Source organism: Gadus macrocephalus, chromosome 4 (assembly GCF_031168955.1).
Source record: "Gadus macrocephalus chromosome 4, ASM3116895v1".
Taxonomy (NCBI): domain Eukaryota; kingdom Metazoa; phylum Chordata; class Actinopteri; order Gadiformes; family Gadidae; genus Gadus; species Gadus macrocephalus.
Genome location: NC_082385.1, coordinates 24,661,390 through 24,675,960, shown reverse-complemented (window position 1 = coordinate 24,675,960; position 14,571 = coordinate 24,661,390). Strand labels below are relative to the sequence as shown.

The following is a 14,571-nucleotide window of genomic DNA, read 5'->3' as shown; positions in this document are numbered from 1 at the left end:
CTCTCCAGCCTGGATCTGGGACGGTACCCCTCCCAGCCCCACTTCCGAGGCGTCTGTGTGGACTATGAGGGGAGAAACAAAGTCAGGGGTTACGAGCACCGGTTCTGAGCATAAGGCTCCCCGCAGCGACCCGAAGGCCTTCTCGGCTGCCTCGGACTACCTGATCCGATCAGGCAGGGCCTTCCGGGTCAGGTCATTAAGAGGGCTGGCCAGCGTGGCAAAGCCGGGTATAAATCGCTGATAGTACCCACCCACCCGAGGAACGATTTCACCTGTTTCTTGGATGTGGGGCGGGGCTAGTCTCGGATGGCAGCCACCTTGCTCTCCTGCGGCCGGATGTTCCCCCGTCCTACCTGGTACTCCAGGTAGGCCGTCTCCTCCAGGCCGAGGCGGGGTTGGCGGTGAGGCCCGCCTTCCGTAACTCCCCCAGTACGGCCCGCAGCTGTGGATGATGATGTCATGGATATAGGCCGCGGCGTAGGCCTGGTGAGGCCGTAGGAGCTGGGCCATCATCCTCTGGAAGGTGGCCGGGGCTCCATGGACGCCGAAGGGAAGGACGGTGTACTGGTACAGGCCCCCCGGTGTCGCGCACGCCGTCTTCTCCCGGGCGGTCCGGGTCAATGGCACCTGCCAATACCCCTTGGTCAGGTCCAGGGTGGTGAGGTACCGGGCTGCTCCGAGTCGCTCAATCAACTCGTCGACCTTGGGCATGGGGTAGGCGTCGAACTCGGACACCTCGTTCAGCCTCCGGAAGTCATTGCAAAACCTGAACGTCCCGTCAGGTTTGGGCACGAGGATGACCGGGGTGGACCAGGCGCTGCGTGATTCCTCGATGACCCGGAGCCTGAGCATTCGGCCTACCTCCTCCTTGATGGCGTTCCGCCGAGCTTCCGGTACCCTGTATGGGGGGACTCTCACCGTTACCCCTGGCGCCGTCCGGATATCATGGTGGGCGGCCGACGTTCGCCCGGGGTACTCCAAGAATACGTCCCGGTGTTGCATCACGATGTCGTCGAGATCCTGCTTCTGGGCCGGGCTGAGGTCCTCCCCCACCAGGACCACGGGGATTCCGCTTCGGGCCGCCAACGCCAGGGGTGCCGGGTCCGGAGGGTCCCCCCGTCTTGCTTTTGGGTTATGTGAAATGGCTACAACCTCTCAAAGTCATAGTTTAATTTGTATTATTTTCTTAATGTACTGTATTGCCTTTTCTATCTCTCTAACGTCATGGCCTGTGGGCATGTGTTTATGTCTGTTCCTACCCTGGGTGTTGACCTAATTGGACCATTTAAAGCCTCAAAGAAGGGGAACCGCTTCTGTCTGACAGCAACTGACTTCTTCACCAAGTGGGTGGAGGCCAGGACCATCAAGGACAAGACTGCAACTGCCACATCACAGGTGTGTAAATCATAGCAACATTTGCAGTGTAGCCACATATTGTGAAAGCAGAATGTTGTTGCATTTTTTTGGGGGGGGGGGGATGGAGAATGATTTCAGCTTCTTCTGATGTTCCACAGGCTATGATGGACATTTTCTACACCCATGGTGCTCCTGAGGTCATCTTGACAGACTAGGGTCGTGAATTCTGGAACAAAGTGAAGTATTTACACATATAGATGTGTCCAATCAATCGGAGTCAGCAGACTCAGAGTTGGAGGAGGACCCACTAGAGGTAAATATTTCAGTCAGTCTTAATTTCACTTAATAAATACTTTGGTTGCTCTATTACATGCTCACATTGTTGCTAAATGAGTGAAATGTTAGTTTTTTTGGTTTCAGGACTGTGATGTTGTCATCACTAGTGTCCAGCCAGGCCAGGCTTATCCAGCTTCACTGAGCAAAAGGGTGGAGGACTTCAGGGCCATGCTCAGCAACCCAAGTACTTTGTTGGATGACCATGCTATGGACCATGCTCAGGCCCTGCTTAAGGCTAAGTACCCCAACGTCAACGGGCTCTACGCCACCACCTCCCTAGCCTTGCTGTCCACTTTGACAGAGCCAGCACAAGGGTTTGTACAGATACTCAATGTTTCTGCAAATCACTGGGTTACGGTAAGTGACATTGGCTGCCAGGGAGGTTCAGTACAGTAAACGTTTTTGACTCCCTAGGACACACCAGGACAGAGGTCTTCATTGAACAGGTCACAGGTCTGCTTGCTTTTCCAGGGAAGAGTGTCCGACTGCAGTGGCCTGACATACAGCAGCAGGCAGGTGGATCAGATTGTGGACTGTTTGCTATTGCCAACAGTTTTGCTCTCTGCAGCGGTGAGGGTCCCACCACAGTCCAATACTATCAAGGACAAATGCGCAGTCACCTCTTTTCCTGTTTTCAGGCTGGAGAAGTGCAACTCTTCCCTAGAGCCATGAGGTCCCCCACTGCCGAGCCATTCGCCATTGATGTGGATGTGCACTGCCTCTGCAGATGGACCATCGGGCAGGGAAAAGCACCTCTGCACTGTAAAAACGAAAACTTAAAATTGTTGTTCTCATTATGATTTCTGAGTAAAATGAATATGAAACATTTAGTATTCATGTCAACTGTGCAATGCAATTTAGTCCAACCAACAATGTTGAGTTTTGGGTCAAGAGTTGGCTTCACTGTAGTATCTTTGTTAGCAAGACACACGAGTTTAAGTCAGACTTTGTCTGAGGCTGGGCCAACTACGGTGCACATGCGCATTTCGACATTTTGGAAAATACAGGGTTTGCTAACGGAATTTTCAGGGGTTTCACCTACATTCCTGCACGTCGTTGGTCTTCGCTACGTATCACAAGTTCAACACAGTTCCATTTTGGAACTGTGTTGTGAGCCACACAGGTGCTTTTACAGGTTATGTGTATTTTTATTTGACACGGCCACTTCAGATATGTCAGCAATGTTGTTGCTGCTGTTACAATTGTTATGCACTGCACAATGACATGTTTACAAGATGGTAAATATTGTGGCGACTCCTACCCCCCGGGGAGTCGGGGTATTCGTGATGCCGGTTGGGAAAAAGGGGTATATTGCCTTTTGTAAATTTGTTTCTGTTAGGTTAAGTGGGGTTAACGGGTTTAGGGTCTTTATTGTTTGTGTGTTGTTTATTGTGTGTAGTGTTGCCGCCACCATTACCTAGACTTGCATGACCGTTGGTTGGGTGTGCGGTGCGCTGTGTGTTGTGGGTGTGTGTTAAATAAAGGCAGCTCTCGGGTTCGTGCGGTGTATGAGGCACGAGAGTTGCGTCACCGTTTAACCTGGGCTCCCGTCTCGTGCAGAACAAGTTTGACCATCATGTCAAACTTGTTCTGCACTTTGGTTTGCTGCATTTAGACAGCGATTTTCTGCTGCAGAACTAGCTACATGTTGCTTGTTCTATTTCTGTCTGGTATTCAGAAATGTAAAATGGAAGTTTCCAATTATTACTTTTATTAAAGTGAACTTAAAACTTGTTTTGCATTCTTTGAAATGTTTTTTTTTTTAAATGTTATTAACCTTAATTTGAAATATTAAGTTAACAACCCTGACTTACTTTTTTGAGTTTTGTAAAATATAAAAATCTTAGTTGGTATAACTCTAACTTTCAAGTTTGTCTGAAAAAAAAAAATGTAATTATAATTATTATGTAATCACTCAGCCACTAGGTCCCTTAGATCCTCTAATAAGACATCCCACACATCCCCGATCCAGACTGAAACAAAAAGGTGACCGGGCCTTCCCTGTAACTGCTCCGCGCTTGTGGAACCAACTGCCACCCGACATACGTGATGCCCCCTCCATTTATGCCTTTAAATCAAGGCTCCTACACACCGAGTGGCAGGGCTGGACTGGCAATCTGGCATACCGGGCATTTTCCCGGTGGGCCGAGTTCCCTCGAGGGCCGATGGCCTCCCCCGTTTTTTTTTTTTTTTTTTTCACAAAAAATAAAAAAAATAAAATAACTGACCGGCGGCCCACGATGTCATGTTGACGGCCCTCGGCCCATGCATGTGGGGGGGGGGGCGACGGTTCCGTCATCGAATCAGATCGCGTATGCAAATGTAAGCACTGTGACGCGACTTGGGCTCTGACGATACTGGAAAGCGGGAAAGCGGGTCATCTTGCCTCGCAACAAGCAGGAAGAAGCGGGAAGAACCCGGCGAACCGATTTGATTGGCTGACGCCTTCCCACGTCCGTTGACTTACGGTGCAGTGGGCACGAGGCGTGAGGCAGCCGCAGAACCAATTATTACGGCCCACCTCTTCCCTGTATTTAGCTATGAAAAACGTAAGTTTGCGAGAGTGGAAGACGGCAATGGACAAACCAAAGCGTAAACTTAAAGGTGGAGCTGAAAAGCTCAGGGCCAAAAGGCTCAAAAATCTAGCCGCAGACGCCGGAAAATGTGCTAAAATAACTGACATGTTCAGTGGAGGTGCTTCGGGAGCCCCCTCCACCTCAGGTGAATCAAGCACCACCAGCACCAGTGGACAGGGCGAGGGGGCTAGCTGTAGCGATCCACCCATGGAGACAGCACAGATGGTGGAAGATGAACAGGGAGGAGGAGATGATGAGTCCGAACCCGAGGGTCATGGACTGAGTGAGCCGCTGCCGGTGCACCAGGTAAGCAGCTATTAACATAAGGATAATACGTTTAGATGATGGATTTGAATTTAGCCAGCCGCAGCGATATGAAAATGATGCGTAGTTGTGACAAACGGCTATGCTAATATGCTAATGAAAATGCTAGATGAATAGTCATGCTACACGCTATCATGCCTGACGGATAAGCAAGCACACAGCATAGCCCCACGATACACGCCGTTCACAGGTGGAATGCTGTAATAATAGTCGTTGGAACGTTTTTATTACCACGTAGTATTACACTACTATGGCATTACACAGTGTATTTAGCGATGCAACTTGGGCCATTATGGTAATAGCCGAGCCAATTTATTACAGGGGGTTGGTGGTTATTATTGAAGTGGTTGTCGTCGTCTTTTTTCCCAAACGAGGCTCTTATTTGTTTGCGCAGCTTAAACCTTTTATTTTCGTTGAAATGTGTCTCGATGACAAACGATTAGTGTTCTATGGTGGGACGGGTTATAATGAAACTGAGAAAGTGGGGAATTCTGGCCAACGTTCGGTTCTTCTGTGTTGAAAATAAGCCGCTTCCCCCCCCCAAGACCCTGCCAGCTAACTGGGGTAGTTTGTCTGATGCTCTCGGCTAACGTACTCTCACACTCCAAATATAATCTGTCAATATAAAGTTCTAATGATTCGAGTCTAAATGTTCAAGCCGACATGGTTGCCGTTGTCTTTTTCCAAACGAGGCTCTTGTTTGCACAGCTGGAAAGCCTTTTCTTTTTCGTTGATATGTGTCTCGAGGAGATGTGTCACGAAAGAAGCACAGAAAATAAAAGCGAGAGCAACAAAAAAGCAAAATGGGGAGTAGTCTATAAAATTGCATTTTTAAAACTTGGCATATTTTGGAGATATCCTACAGTGTTCTTAATATGGGTAATTTAAAGATATTAAAATGACTTAATGGAGATGAATACAGTATAACTTATTTGGATATTTCCAAATAAAATATAACATTTAAGCATTAATGTTACTACAAATAAATATACATTTGGATATTTAGTTTAAGTATTGTATTATTTGTAATTAATAATTGATCCCTCTGTTCTTTTCTAGTCAAGCCAGACTGTTGAGGCAGATGTTGACTACTTTTGCCGTCCAGACCGTGCTACACTGCAAACTTTTTTGAACCACCATCCAAAGCAAGATGCTCCAAACCCAATAGGAAAGGTCTTCACAAACAAAGAAGGTACAAGCAGGAAGTGGCTGACATACTGTGATCAACGTCCTGCTTTATTTTGTTTTGTATGCTTGGCCTTTAGCAAGCCCTCTGATAACAGTGTATTCATGACTGGAATGTCTGACGGGAGACATGCTCACCAGAGAGCAGAAGAGCATGAAAAAAGCATGGCACATAGAGCTTGTGCTGAAGCTTATTTTTTAAACTGCTCAAAATCTGACATAAACAGCCTGCTTAGAGGAAGACAGCTAACTGCTCATAGAGAGCAGATCAAGAAGAGACGGCAGGTGTTAGACCGTGTGGTGGAAGTGGTCAGAGTGATTGGAAAGAGGGGCCTAAGCTACAGGCACGAAGACAATGAGGCTGCTTATACTCTAGAGGACAGCAGCCTTGATCATGGCAACTTTTTGGAGATGATACTTTTGCTGGGGAAATATGATGTGGCATTGAAAGAACATCTCAGTGACATAATTCATAAAAGCAAAAAGCTCCATGAATCTGCATCAGGCTCAAGAGGCAGGGGTTCCCTTGTCACTCTGCTGTCTAAATCGACTGTCAACTCAGTGATTGACACAATCCTTAAGATGATCAAAGACAACATCGGCACGGAAATTCAAAAAGCCGGCATGTTTACTGTACAACTGGACACAACACAGGATATCACAGCACAAGACCAGTGCTCAGTTGTGCTTCGGTACGTCACTGATACTGTACACGAGAGGCTTGTTGCTGTGGTAAGGTGCAGTTCATCCACAGGAGAGGCCTCTGTTCAGTTGTTGAGTGATGTGCTTGATGGTCTGAACTTAGACAAAAGCCTCTGCATTGGAAATGCCACAGATGGAGCTGCCAACATGCAGGGAAGATACAGAGGCTTCTCTTCACTCTTGTCATCACAATCTCCTCACCATGTCCATGTGTGGTGCTACTCTCATGTGCTCATTCTCGTTCTTTCTGACACCACTGAAATTGTGATAGAGAGCAGATCTCTTTTTCATCTCCTGAATGACATCGCTGTGTTCATCCGAGAATCTCATCAGAGAATGAACGTATGGGAGAAGGAAAGCCACAGCAGCAGGCACAAGCGCATAGGACCCATTGGAGAGACACGCTGGTGGGCAAAGCATGATGCCTTAAAGAAAGTGTTTGGCTCATTTGGGAAACCGCAGGACTGTCTCTACATTGATGTTCTGTGCACCCTTTCAGCCATTCAAGACCAGACGACAGTGAAGTCAAATGTAAGATCCAAAGCAAGGGGATACAAAGATGGCCTTCTCAGACACGAGACCATCCTGACCACGCAATTATTCTTGCGGATATTTGAGAAGACCACCCCACTATCCAAATACCTCCAAACAGGCGGGATGGACATCCTCTCTGCCCACAGGATGGTGATGTCCACACACGAGGCCCTTAAAGTGTAATTCCGGCGCAAATTGAACCCAGGATCTTTGTTTTGGCATTAAAACCCATCAAATAAGCCTCCCAGATACCTTTTTCATTGAAAATCGAGTATTATAGTTTGCCGGGCGCAATGTTTGGCGTCCATGTTGTTGACTTGGGGCATAGTGTTTCGCTTCTAAATCCGCATTTTTGAACCACTAAATAGCACCAAACCTCTGCAGTAGCATGACTAGGGTCCCTACACATAAAACGAAGCACTAACAACTTAGTTTGCAAACCCGGAGTTTATTTAAAAAGACAGTTTAACAAGCATTACCGGGAGGTCCGTGTTTACAGGAAGTCCACACAAGTCGATTGCCGAATGCGCCGGAGTTCAGTTCAAGGAGGAAAGTTTTGGAATTTATAATTTATATAATATATATTTATAAATAATATATAGCAAGTGTTGACACGTAAATTAAAGGAATTGCATATGTAAGTTACAGTTACAAAATAATTGTTCGCTACAATCAAGCATGGCACGTTGTTGACGGAAGACGCACTGCACACGTGATTGACGCATAGAGTGAAGGACAGCTCAAGCACCGGAGAAGACGACCCATCCACAGCTTGAAGTCAAGAGAGAGATGGTTCGTGTTTGCGTCAAGAAACAAAGTTATAAGCCCTTACTTCATTCGAGGAAGTGAAAGATGATCTTGTGAGTTGTCCAGGTAGGTTAACCTCGATTTATTGTGTATAAGGATTTGTGGTGGGAATTTACGGACCACGTCAATCGTTTTCTGCGTCAACCGGGTAGAATAAAGTCATCAGAACGTTTAACAATTGCGGTCATATTTGTGTAAAAACGGTACAAGACCATACAACAAACAATAAAACAAACGTTGCAAGGAGAAGTCCATTATCAGCTTCCACTGATAGATTACCATTTTATTAACCAAATGGTAAGGTAGTATTGGGGGGCAATGCTGTCTTGGCAATGTGCATTCCTGGCTTTAGCCAATGCAATGGAGTTCTCCTTGCAACGTTTGTTTAATTGTTTGTTGTATGGTCTTGTACCTTTTTTACACAAATATGACCGCAATTGTTAAACGTTCTGATGACTTTATTCTACCCGGTTGACGCAGAAAACGATTGACGTGGTCCGTAAATTCCCACCACAAATCCTTATACACAATAAATCGAGGTTAACCTACCTGGACAACTCACAAGATCATCTTTCACTCCCTCGAATGAAGTTAGGGCTTATAACTTTGTTTCTTGACGCAAACACGAACCATCTCTCTCTTGACTTCAAGCTGTGGATGGGTCGTCTTCTCCGGTGCTTGAGCTGTCCTTCACTCTATGCGTTACGCCCCGTGCCCACTACCTCCGTCAGTTGTCCGTTGCCCATTGACTTTGAATGGGGACGGACGCGCAATGCATTGTGGATCCGTCCGTTCGTTTGGAGCGTTCGCCACCGTCAGAAAGTTGAAAAATGTTCAACTTTTTCGGCAGCGACGGTTCCGTCATCCAATCAGATCGCGTATGCAAATTTAAGCACTGTGACGCGACTCGGGCTCTGACGATACTGGAAAGCGGGAAAGCGGGTCATCTTGCCTCGCAACAAGCAGGAAGAAGCGGGAAGAACCCGGCGAAGCGATTTGATTGGCTGACGGATGCCTCTGCAAAGACTACTCCCCCATCCGTCAGCCACGCCTTCCCACGTCCGTTGACTGACGGTGCAGTGGGCACGAGGCGTCAATCACGTGTGCAGTGCGTCTTCCGTCAACAACGTGCCATGCTTGATTGTAGCGAACAATTATTTTGTAACTGTAACTTACATATGCAATTCCTTTAATTTACGTGTCAACACTTGCTATATATTATTTATACATATATATTATATAAATTATAAATTCCAAAACTTTCCTCCTTGAACTGAACTCCGGCGCATTCGGCAATCGACTTGTGTGGACTTCCTGTAAACACGGACCTCCCGGTAATGCTTGTTAAACTGTCTTTTTAAATAAACTCCGGGTTTGCAAACTAAGTTGTTTGTGCTTCGTTTTATGTGTAGGGACCCTAGTCATGCTACTGCAGAGGTTTGGTGCTATTTAGTGGTTCAAAAATGCGGATTTAGAAGCGAAACACTATGCCCCAAGTCAACAACATGGACGCCAAACATTGCGCCCGGCAAACTATAATACTCGATTTTCAATGAAAAAGGTATCTGGGAGGCTTATTTGATGGGTTTTAATGCCAAAACAAAGATCCTGGGTTCAATTTGCGCCGGAATTACACTTTAAGGAGATGGGAAGAGATTTCCAGACAGTCAAGGATGCAACAGAGAGTTTTGTGAAGTGGGCAAATGACAAGCTGGAGGAGCAGGATGAGGAGATGGGCATGGAGGTGGAGGTTTCACTACCGCAGAGGAGGCCAAAGAAGAAGAAGTCCATGCCAGGAGAGATGGCCTAGGATGAAACTTCCAATGACCCAAGCAAGACGTATGAGGTTAAAGTCCATAACCAAATTATGGACACCGTTATTGAGGCCATGCAAAGACGATTCCTCGATAACAGCAATCTGTATGCGGACCTCTCAATTCTTGACCCCCGAAACTTCCCAGATATCAAAACCAGTGGTCTTCCTGAGTCTGCACTAAAAGACCTAAGCAGAAGTCTCATCAAATTTAACAATTCGGCAACCATATCAAATTTACAATCTGAACTTGAAAGCTTGGCAAGCCAGTGGGACATGCTGAAGCGTCCACCACTAGATGAGTACACATCCCGTACTGTGGAGGAAGGACCTGGTGGAGACCCAGAGATGGAAATTGTCAGCAAAGCCTGTGCCTCATGTAAAAACTGCCCCCTGTGTTGCTACCAGATTCTCCTCAGATTCAACCTGCTCACAGACGCATACCCTCTTCTTTCTCTGTCCTACAAATATCTGCTGACACTCTCAGTGACACAGGTAGCCTGCGAAAGATCATTTTCAACTTTGAAATTCATCAAGAGCAGGCTGAGGAGCAGCTTATCTGCTGGTAAATTGGAGGCCTTCATGCTGATGTCCACAGAAAAGGACATCCTCATGGGATTGGACACAGACAGTGTCATAGACAGAGTGGCCGAAAAAAGTGAACTTCTTCGGAAGCTCCTACTCTACTAAAGTAAGACAATATTTTTAATATTAGTTTAGTTTTGTTTCTCTTCAAAATTACCTAAACTTGATAGTAAGGAATAAAAGACATAACACTTTCATTGTTGATTGTCTTCTTTTTCCTTTTAGGAAGCCTCTGTCTCAGGTTGTGGCGACGACTTGCTTTCACAAAGTAAGTATTATAGTTATGGAAATGAATGTAATTGTTTGGCTTGAAATTAAAACTTTTTCCCTTTCCCCCCTTTAACATGCATTACATCCTTTTCTGTTATTTACTGTTTTTAGGGTTCCATTTCAGGATTGTGAGATTGGATTGTGAGGATTGTTTTTGGAGATAGACAGACGTTTGGTTTCTGGGTAAGTGAGAAGAAATCAATCTGATTCAAACACAAACGCACACAAGCACACACACACACACACACACACACATGTAATGTATTCAAGTCTCACTTCTCTGTGCCTTCCTCTTTATGAAATCCTGTCCCTCTAGGGCTTCACATGTACATAGTTCTTACTGGATTGACGGGGTTTGTGAGCGTTGGTTCCGGTGAAGTCAGCTATTCACCAACTGAGTAAACATTTACACCTCACCAGAACATAATAAACGTGTTGCAAACCAGATTTTTTATGAGCTTGTATGTGCTTAACATCAAAGTGTGCATGCAACCCCCTCCTCTTCTCTATCTGTGTGTGTGTGTGTGTGTGTGTGTGTGTGTGTGTGTGTGTGTGTGTGTGTGTGTGTGTGTGTGTGTGTGTGTGTATCTGTAGGTTTCATGAGTGTTTGATGGACTGTAGTCGGTGTAGACAGACAAGGCTATGCACCAAGTGAGTAAACATATAAACATATACACATTACCACAACATAAAAGTGTTACAAATCTGATGTTGTATGTGCCTAACATCAGAGTGGGTATGTGCCCCCCCCCCCCCCCCCTCTGTGTGTGTGTGTGTGTGTGTGTGTGTGTGTGTGTGTGTGTGTGTGTGTGTGTGTGTGTGTGTGTGTGTGTGTGTGTGTGTGTGTGTGTGTGTGTGTGTGTGGCTATCTGTAGGTTTCATGAGTGTTTGATTGACTAGTGTGTGTGCCCAAAGAGCTGATTGGAACTGAAGAGCGCAGACAAGGCTATGCACCAAGTGAGTAAACATATCCATATTACCACGACATAAAAGCGTTAAAAATCTGATGTTGTATGTGCCTAACATCAGAGTGGGTATGTGCCCCCCCCCTCTCTCTCTGTCCAAGGAGCTGATTGGACTGAAGAGAGCAGATAACACCAGTTCATCGGCAGCTGCCAGGGGCTCTCTTCTCTCAACGTCCAGGTTTTCTGCCAGCTATCATGACAAATTTATAGATTAATTTTAAATAAACAATTGAGTGTGAAGTCACTGCACATTTCCTGGTGTTTTTTTGGTACCTGAAAGAGAGTTTTTTTAGTTATATTGTGCACCTTTTCCACTAGGCCAGAACGTTTGTACATTTAGAAGACATAAGTTACGTCAATTTAATGGCAGATGTGCTCCGCTAATTATGTGGGCCGGTCTGAGCCAAAAAATGCCCGGGCCGTTTTGTTCTCCCAGTCCAGCCCTGCCGAGTGGGATGTTTTTAAACACCAGGACCTGGCTGTCCACACAGAATCTGTACTTTCCTACATCAAGTACTGGGTTGGAAACGTCACAGTGGACAAACGCATTTGTGTGTTTCCCAACCAGAAGCCCTGGATGACCAGCCAGGTCCGGACGCTCCTCAAGGTCCGCAACGCCGCCTTCAGGTCTGGAGACAGAGAGCAGTACAGCGCTGCAAGAGCCGACCTGAGGAGGGGAATTAAGAAGGCAAAGGCGGACTACAGGAGGAAAATAGAAGATCACCTCTCTGAAAACAACCCACGGCAGGTGTGGCAAGGCATCCAACAGTTAACAAACTACAGGGGACGCAACACCACAACTGTGAACTCGAGTATCTTGCTAGCAGAAGAACTGAACAGCTTCTTTGCCCGCTTCGAGACATCAAGGACATCACAGACCTCAGCTTCATCACCACCCCAGCCCCCACCAGCTCACAGCACCCACTCACTGACTGTACAGGTGCAGGATGTGAGACGTGTGCTTAGTGGAGTCAACCCCAGGAAAGCTGCCGGACCAGACGGACTTCCTGGGAAGGTACTCAAGGCCTGTGCTGACCAGCTCTCACAGGTCTTCACAACAATTTTCAACCTCTCCCTGACACAGGCCATCATCCCAGCCTGTCTGAAGTCCTCCACCATCATCCCCGTACCCAAGAAATCAGCACCGGACACTCTGAATGATTACCGCCCAGTAGCACTCACACCCATCATCATGAAGTGCTTCGAGCGGCTGGTCCTACACCACATAAAAGCCTACGTCCCCCCCACCTTAGATCCTCACCAGTTCGCTTACAGAGCGAACAGATCCACCGAGGACGCCATTGACATAGCCCTTCATGCTGCGAGTCACCTGGAACACCGGGAGAGCTACGTCAGGATGCTCTTCATTGACTACAGCTCAGCCTTCAACACCATCATCCCGGCTATCCTGGTCTGCAAACTGTCTGCCCTGTGTCTCGACCCGCTCACCTGTTCCTGGATTAGTGACTTCCTCACAAATCGACCCCAGAAGGTGAAACTCGGTCCCCACTTCTCCTCCATCCGCACCCTCAGCACAGGCTCTCCACAGGGGTGTGTGCTGAGCCCACTCCTCTACTCTCTGTACACCTTCGACTGCAATCCCACCCACCCCAGCAACACCTAGTGAAGTTTGCGGACGACACAACGGTGTTGGGACTGATCTCAGAGGGAGACGAGTCTGCCTACAGGGATGAGATCCTGAAGTTAACATCGTGGTGTTCAGACAACAACCTGGCATTGAACATCACAAAAACTAAGGAGATCATACTGGACTTCAGGAAAAGCAGAGCAGACCCGGCTTCCCTCTACATCGACGGTGACTGTGTAGAGAGAGTCCACACCTCCCACTTCCTGGGCACCATGATCTCTGCTGGCCTCTCCTGGACTGCCAACATGGCGGCGGTCGTCAAGAAGGCTCAGCAGCGGCTTCACACACCTCAGGGTGCTCAGGAGGAACAACGTGGGAGAGAAGCTGCTGGTGACCTTCTACCGCTCCACCATCGAGAGTGTTCTGACGTTCTGTATCTCAGTGTGGTTTTCACAGTGCACTGAGGCAGAGCGGAAGAAACTCCAGGGAGTGATAAACACCGCACAGATGATCACTGGCTACCCCCTCCCCTCCCTGAAGGACATATACATCTCCCGCTGCCTAAGCAGAGCGGAGAGAATCACAAAGGACAGCTCACACCTTGGCTTTCACCTGTTCGACCTGATGCCCTCTGGCAGGCGCTATAGGTCCATCAGAACCAGGTCTTCACGGTTCAGAGACAGCTTCTTCCCAAAAGCTGTATCCACCCTGAACACACACATGCACTGACCCCCGACTGACTGACCCCCCCCTAACCTCCCACTTCTGTATTGTACTTTACTTTATTTTACTTTATTATTTATTTTACATTATTTACATTTCTATTTGGTATACTGTTGTTCTTGTTCTATTTATATATTTATTTATTTTCTCGAATGCACCAATTGGGAAAGCTTACTAAAAATGTCGTTGTACTTGACTCGTGCAATGACAAAAAAAGGCTTTCTATTCTATTCTATTTCTAACTATAGATCATATCTATGTATTTATCTATGTATCTGTATAATCTGCTGAACACTCTCTTGTCTCTACTCTCAAGGGTCTCAAAGCGGCTTTGGTCCGTGTCTCAACAACGTGACGTCATGCAATGCATTCAGAATCAGAACCAGAATGGATTTAATTGCTAAGAAGGGTTTTACACCAACCAGGAATTTGGCTTGGTGAATAAGGTGCATACATTAAGACAATAACAATGAACAAACAGTGATACATATATAACACAATATAAACAAGCAGGGACATAAGTGATCAATTAAAAATAGGATAAAATAGAATAAAATATGATAAATTAAAAACTAAAGTAAAAGATACTTAAAAATGTACAAGAATTTACAAATTGGTGATGGGTATGAGTGCCAGAGTTAGTGCCAGTTAGTGGGGGTGGTGGTCCTGGGACCTGTAAAGGAACCCAACTGAAGAGGGGAAGAAACTGTTCAAGTGGCGGGAGGTTTTGGTCCTGATGGACCGCAGCCTCCTGCCAGATGCGAGAGTTCCAAATAGACTATGACCAGGATGGGAGGGGTCGGCCAT

The 14,571-nt window shown here is 46.6% G+C and overlaps 2 long non-coding RNA genes across 3 annotated transcripts; both read left to right on the top strand.

Moving 5' to 3' along the window:
* Positions 1-4,034: 4,034 nt before the first annotated feature.
* On the top strand, positions 4,035-11,498 carry LOC132456387 (uncharacterized). 2 transcript variants are annotated; one of them, XR_009525457.1, is made up of 3 exons: positions 4,035-4,574; positions 5,652-5,784; positions 11,389-11,498. It is a non-coding gene; the product is annotated as an uncharacterized LOC132456387 (long non-coding RNA). The 2 variants fall into 2 exon arrangements; XR_009525456.1 differs by lacking the exon at positions 11,389-11,498 and adding an exon at positions 11,083-11,242 and having other exon boundaries at positions 4,036-4,574.
* Positions 9,471-10,880, top strand: LOC132456388 (uncharacterized). Its single transcript, XR_009525458.1, has 4 exons — positions 9,471-10,324; positions 10,444-10,486; positions 10,600-10,671; positions 10,805-10,880. It is a non-coding gene; the product is annotated as an uncharacterized LOC132456388 (long non-coding RNA).
* Positions 11,499-14,571: the final 3,073 nt, after the last annotated feature.